Genomic DNA, 6,078 nt, shown 5'->3' with positions numbered 1-6,078 from the left:
TGCTCAACTTCCCTAATTATCAGGGAAATGCAAATCAAAACAACTCTGAGATACCACCTTACACCTGTCAGAATGGCTGAGATCAAAAACACTGAAGACACCTTATGCTGGAGAGGATGTGGAGCTAGGGGAACTCTCCTCCACTGTTGGTGGGAATGCAAACTTGTACAACCACTTTGGAAATCAATATGGCGCTTTTAGAAAATTGAAAATCAATCTCCCCCAAGATCCAGCTATACCACTCTTGGGCATATACCCAAGAATGCTCAATCATACCACAAGAGCACTTGCTCAGCTATGTTCATATCAGCATTGTTTGTAATAGCCAGAACCTGGAAACAACCTAGATGCCCTTCAACTGAAGAATGGATAAATAAAATGTGGTACATATACACAATGGCACACTACTCAGCAGAGAAAAACAATGACATCATTATGTTTGCAGGCAAATGGATGGATCTAGAAAAAATTATCCTGAGTGAGGTAACCCAGACTCAGAAAGACAAACATGGTATGTACTCACTCATAGGAGGATGCTAGATATGGAACATGGATGACTGGACTGCTACTCACAACACCAGGGAGGCTACCTGGAAAACAGGAACCCAAGAAAGACATGGGGATCGCCCAATGATGGAGAAATGGCTGAGATCTACATGAACAGCCTGGACGTGAGTGGGGGTAGTGAAGGGAGAGGGCCGAGGGAAAGAGAGCTTGGGGAAGCGGGAGATCCCAGCTGGATCAAGAACAGAGAGGGAGAACAAGGAATAGGAGACCATGGTAAATGAAGACCACATGAGAATAGGAAGAAGCAAAGTGCTAGAGAAGCCCACAGAAATCCACAAAGATGCCCCCACAATAGACTGCTGGCAATGGTCGAGAGACAGCCTGAACTGACCTACTCTGGTGATAGGATGGCCAAACACCCTAATTGTCATGCTAGAAACCCCATCTAATAACTGAGGGAACTGGATGCAGAGATCCACGGGCAGGCCCCGGGTGGAGTTCCGGGAGTCCAATTGGCGAGAAAGAGGAGGGCCTATATGAGCGAGAATTGTTGAGACCAAGGTTGAATAAAGCACAGGGACAAATAGCCAAATGAATGGAAACACATGAACTATGAACCAATGGCTGAGGGGCCCCCAGCTGGATCAGGCCCTCTGAATAGGTGAGACAGTTGATTGGTTTGATCTGTTTGGGAGGCATCCAGGCAGTGGGACCAGGTCCTGTGCTCAGTGCATGAGTTGGTTGTTTGAAACCTGGGGCTTATGCAGGGACGCTTGGCTCATACTGGAAGAAGGGGACTGGACCTGCCTGGACTGAGTCTACCAGGTTGATCTCAATCCTTGAGGGAGTCTTTGCCCTGGAGGAGATGGGAATGGGGGGGTGGCTGGGGAGAAGTGGAGGGGGACGGGAGGGGGGAGAACAAGGGAATCCGTGGCTGATATGTAGAATTAAATTATATTGTAAAATAAAATAAAATAAAGATTGAAAGCAACAAACACACACACACACACACACACTTGTATTTAAAAAAAAGGAAAGAAAGAAACTATGAGGTGTGTATGTTGAGGGAAGAAGTCCGGTTTATGCAATGCATACTACCCTTTTCTCCTGGCTTCAAGAGAAGTTCAGAGGTTAATGACATAGTTTGGGTGAGGTACCTCCCATGTTTTAAAGGTTCAGCCACCAAATTGTGGCACTATTGAGAGGTGATGGAAGTTTTAGGAGGTACAATCTAGCTGGGAATGAGTGGTGGCCACATGCCCATGATCCTAACACTTGGAGATGAGAGATCTTCCACCAGGTGGGTTCCAGGGATCAAGCTTTTGGGTGATTAGGCTTAGCGGCAAGCACCTTTACCTGCTGAGCCACTGCATCAGCCTCTGATGCCTGTTTTTGTAATAAAGATTTATTGAGACACAGACATTCTTACTCGTTTATAGGGTTGTTGAGCTACCATTTCAGGACAGCAGCAGATGAATAGCTGCGTCAGAGACTAGGTGACCCATAAAATCTGAACTACTGATGGCCTGGCCCTTTGTAGGAATGTTTCTAATCCTCACTGGAAAATCTTACTATATTTTTCTTCTAGTAGAGAAGACTACTATGAAAGAGTTAGATTAAAACATTAGGCATGTGCACATCCTTTAATCCCAGCACTTCGGAGGCAGAGGCAGGCAGATCTCTGTGAGTTCAAGGCTAGCCTGGGCCACATAGTAAGTTCCAAGCCAACCACAACTACACAGTGAGACCTTATCTCAAAATTTAAAAAAAGAAAGAAAGATTTGGCTTCCTGCCTGAACTTAACAAAGTACAAAATGCACACAATGCATTATGCTTTAACATAGGCATCAATATTTAATATAATAAGAGGCTGAAAATGTGTTTCATAACTCAGAATAAATTATTTGTTCCGGCTGATGAATCCCTAGGGGAAGGCAAATGTGCAAGCTCACTGTTCTGTTTACAATGGCAGTTCTAACGTCTCTTTTTTGGCCAAATGACCAAGGTTGAGGGCAAATGGGGGATGGGCAGCTGGGAGCAGGATGCTGACCTTCCTGGGTAACTCCTTCCAAGACTGCCAGTCTCCATTACACATGGCATCTTCACCCATCCATCACCAGCCACAAAGATCTCATTTGCAACCAGGCTCTGAGCCATTTGCCTAAAACTGAACAATTACAAGGTTTTCCTGCCAAATATACACCCACAAATATTACTGTAGGTATAAATGACTTTCAAAGTCTCTTCTTATTTTTTCAGTTAAAGTTACTCTATCTGTCCAGTGTCTTAGTCCTTTAGAAGAACATATACTGGCTAGATCAGACTTTAAATGAACACTCTGTTTTGCCAGCTGTCTGTAACTGAGGAGTGGGTGGGGGTGAGGACGGACTTTGAAATTCTCTGAGCCTCTGTCTTAACATTGTAATCATAGTACCTACTGATTCTATATGTTTACACATGAATATTTGAGTTCTGGAGTTGGGAATATGGCTCATAGAGTGCTTGCCTCCAATACTTAAAGACCTGGGTTAATCCCCAGCCCTGAGTAAAGCCAGGTGTGGTGTACAAGCCTGTAATCCCAGCACTGGGGAGGTTGAGACAAGAGGATCAGCTAGATTTTGAGTTCTAGGCCAGACTAGGAAAAATGAGAACCCGTCTTAGATAAGTGAATTAATGAATGACTGAAGTGGGTTAAAAAGCCATATTTGGTCAGGTGGTGGTAGCACTCACCTTTAATGCTAGCATTTGAGAGGCAGAGGCAAGGGATCTCCAGGTTCAAAGCCAGCCTGGTCTACAGAGTAAGTTCCAGGACAACCAGGGCTATAGAGGAAACCCTGTACCCAAAAAAATAATTAATTAAAAAGCCATATTTGAGTTCCTATTTTGTCCTGGATACCAGGAAAATCTGGAAATCAGGATACTGCTCAGGAAATGAAGCAGACATGTCCTCATGGATCTTGACATCCTAGGGGAAGGGAGGCATACTAATCAACTAGGTAAATAGTCAAGACTCTTCCAGATGGAGATAGAAATACAGAAGGCCATGTGATAGAGTAATACACTTAAGAGGTCTTAAGGGAAGAGCTGAAGAAAAAGTGTGAGCAAGATACGGAGCAGCTGTCCCTGTGTCACTGAGGAAACTGTGACGAAAGCCTGGAGAAGGGGAAAGCCTGTCTGTTAGTCAGGACTAGTGAGTGACTAAGGAAAAGTGACACCAACACAGGTCACAGACCGAGGAGGAGGCCGAATCACAGGGGGCTAGGGGGTCACAGTAAGGAATTTCAGGTTTTATTCTAGCCAAGATGGACAGGAAGTTATGTAAAAAAAATTTTACAGCAAAATGGTTAAAATTTGTATGTGATTCATGTCAAGGGTTTGGTTTTATTGGTTTGGATTTCTGGTTTTTTTTTTTTTTAACTTTTATTTAGTATGATGGAGGTGGTGGTGTGGTGGTGGTGGTGGTGGTGGTGGTGGTGGTGGTGTGTGTGTGTGTGTGTGTGTGTGTGTGTGTGTGTGCATGTGCATACTCACACAACACATGGAAACCAGAAGACAGCTTGGGGGAGTTGACCCTGTCCTACAGTGTGAATCCTGGGGGTTGGACCCAGGTTGTCAGCAGGGTTGTGGCAGTCAGGGCCTTCACCGACTGAGCCATCTCACTGGCCCCTGATGTTTTGTTTGTTTTGAGACTGAGCCATCTCTCCAGCCCCTGGAAGCTGAAATCTTATCTTGTTCCTCAAAAGAGAATTTTAGAGTGAGCCACTATGAAACATAATGGGCACTTTAAAATTTTATTTTAGATAGGGTTTCACCTGTAGTCCAAGCAGTGTCCAATTTAGGACAAGTGTCCTGCAAATACTGGGGTTTCAGCAAGAGTTAGCACATCTGGATTAATATGTTTTTAAGTATGGGCATTAAGAGGGAAGGCTGGACCAGGCAGTGGTGGCATACACCTTTAATCCAAGCACTCTGAAGGCAGAGACAAGCAGATCTCTGTGGGTTTGAAGTCATCTTGGTCTACACAGCAAGTTCCAGGCCAGCTAGGGCTGCATAGTGAGACCTTGTCTGAAAGGAAAGAAACCAAAGGTGGGGTACCTACAAAATGACAGACATGCTGGCTGGTGGTGGCGCACACCTTTAATCCCAGCACTCGGGAGGCAGAGGCAGGCGGATCTCTGTGAGTTCGAAGCCAGCATGGGCTACAAAGTGAGTTCCAGGATAGGCACAAAGCTACACAGAGAAACCCTATCTCAAAAAAAAAAAAAAAAAAAAAAAAAAAAAAAAAGACAGGCATATGTGCCATATAGTTGAGTTGGGCTTCTGAAGAAGTCTTGCTTAAACATCTGAATCATACTTTCTCTCTTTCTTCCCCTCCCTTGTTCTCCCGCTTCCCCTCTCTCTTCCTCCCCCACACTCCCTCTCTTTTCAGTGACGGAAATTAAACCTAGGACCTCATGCATGCTTGGCAAGCACTATTCAGTTCAGTCCACTTCTGACTTTTTGTTTTGTGCACACATGGTCTCACTAAGATGCCTGCTCTGGTTGTGAACTTTCAATAGCCCAAGCAGGCTCACCTGAAACTTCCAACCTTCCTGTCTCTGCTTTCATGGAAGTAGCTGGGATTACAGGAGGCGTAGCAAAATATCTCAATAACTAATGTACAAATACATTTTTGCCAGCTAGCACTTTCTTTTCCAGACAGATATTCATGCTGTAGCGACAGCTGACCTCAAACTCACTACATAGCCCAGGCTGGCCTCGAACTTCTGTGATCTTCCTGCCTCCACCTCCCAAGAACTGGGATTATACCATGAGCCACCTCATCTAGCTGTTTTGATGGATTTTAAAGTTACATTGTTTAAAGAATTTGAAAGACTAAATAAAAGTTATGTGGTATACTTTTTATTTATTTATTTATTCATTTATTTATTTATTTATTTGGTTTTTCGAGACAGGGTTTCTCTGCGTAGCTTTGTGCCTTTCCTGGAGCTCATTTGGTAGCCCAGTCTGGCCTCGAACTCACAGAGATCCACCTGGCTCTGCCTCCCGAGTGCTGGGATTAAAGGCGTGTGCCACCACCGCCTGGCTGCATGTTTCATTTTTAATCCTTAAAGTATCTACATTAAAAAAAAAAAAAGGAATAGTGTTTCTGTCTATGAAATTTTGTATTGCTCTGAGGAAATTCTTATTATTTATTTTGTGTGTATGAGTGTCCACATGTATGTCTGTCCATATGTATGTGTGTGCATGGTGCCCATGGAGACTAGAAGAGGGTATCAAATCTGGAACTGAAGTTACCGACAGTTGTGAGCTGCCATGTGGGTGTTTGGAATTGAACCCTGGTCCTCCTGAAGTGCAGCCAGGGCTTTCAACTGCTGAGCCATATTTCTAGCCCCTTGTGGAAATTCTTGACTCAGCCTAGGAGAGACTTCAACCAGACTTTCTCTCCCCATGTCTCTCTAGTTTTCTCCATCTCTGCTATCCTGTCTCAAGAAAAGTGGCATTGTTTCAATTTTTACGAATCCCTGGCTTAATACAGGACAGTTGGAGGTCTGAAAGTCTCATCTCGCA

Source organism: Peromyscus maniculatus, chromosome 8 (assembly GCF_049852395.1).
Source record: "Peromyscus maniculatus bairdii isolate BWxNUB_F1_BW_parent chromosome 8, HU_Pman_BW_mat_3.1, whole genome shotgun sequence".
NCBI classification, from domain to species: Eukaryota; Metazoa; Chordata; class Mammalia; order Rodentia; family Cricetidae; genus Peromyscus; species Peromyscus maniculatus.
The sequence above is the reverse complement of the archived record's forward strand: the minus strand, read 5'-3'. Positions refer to the sequence as shown.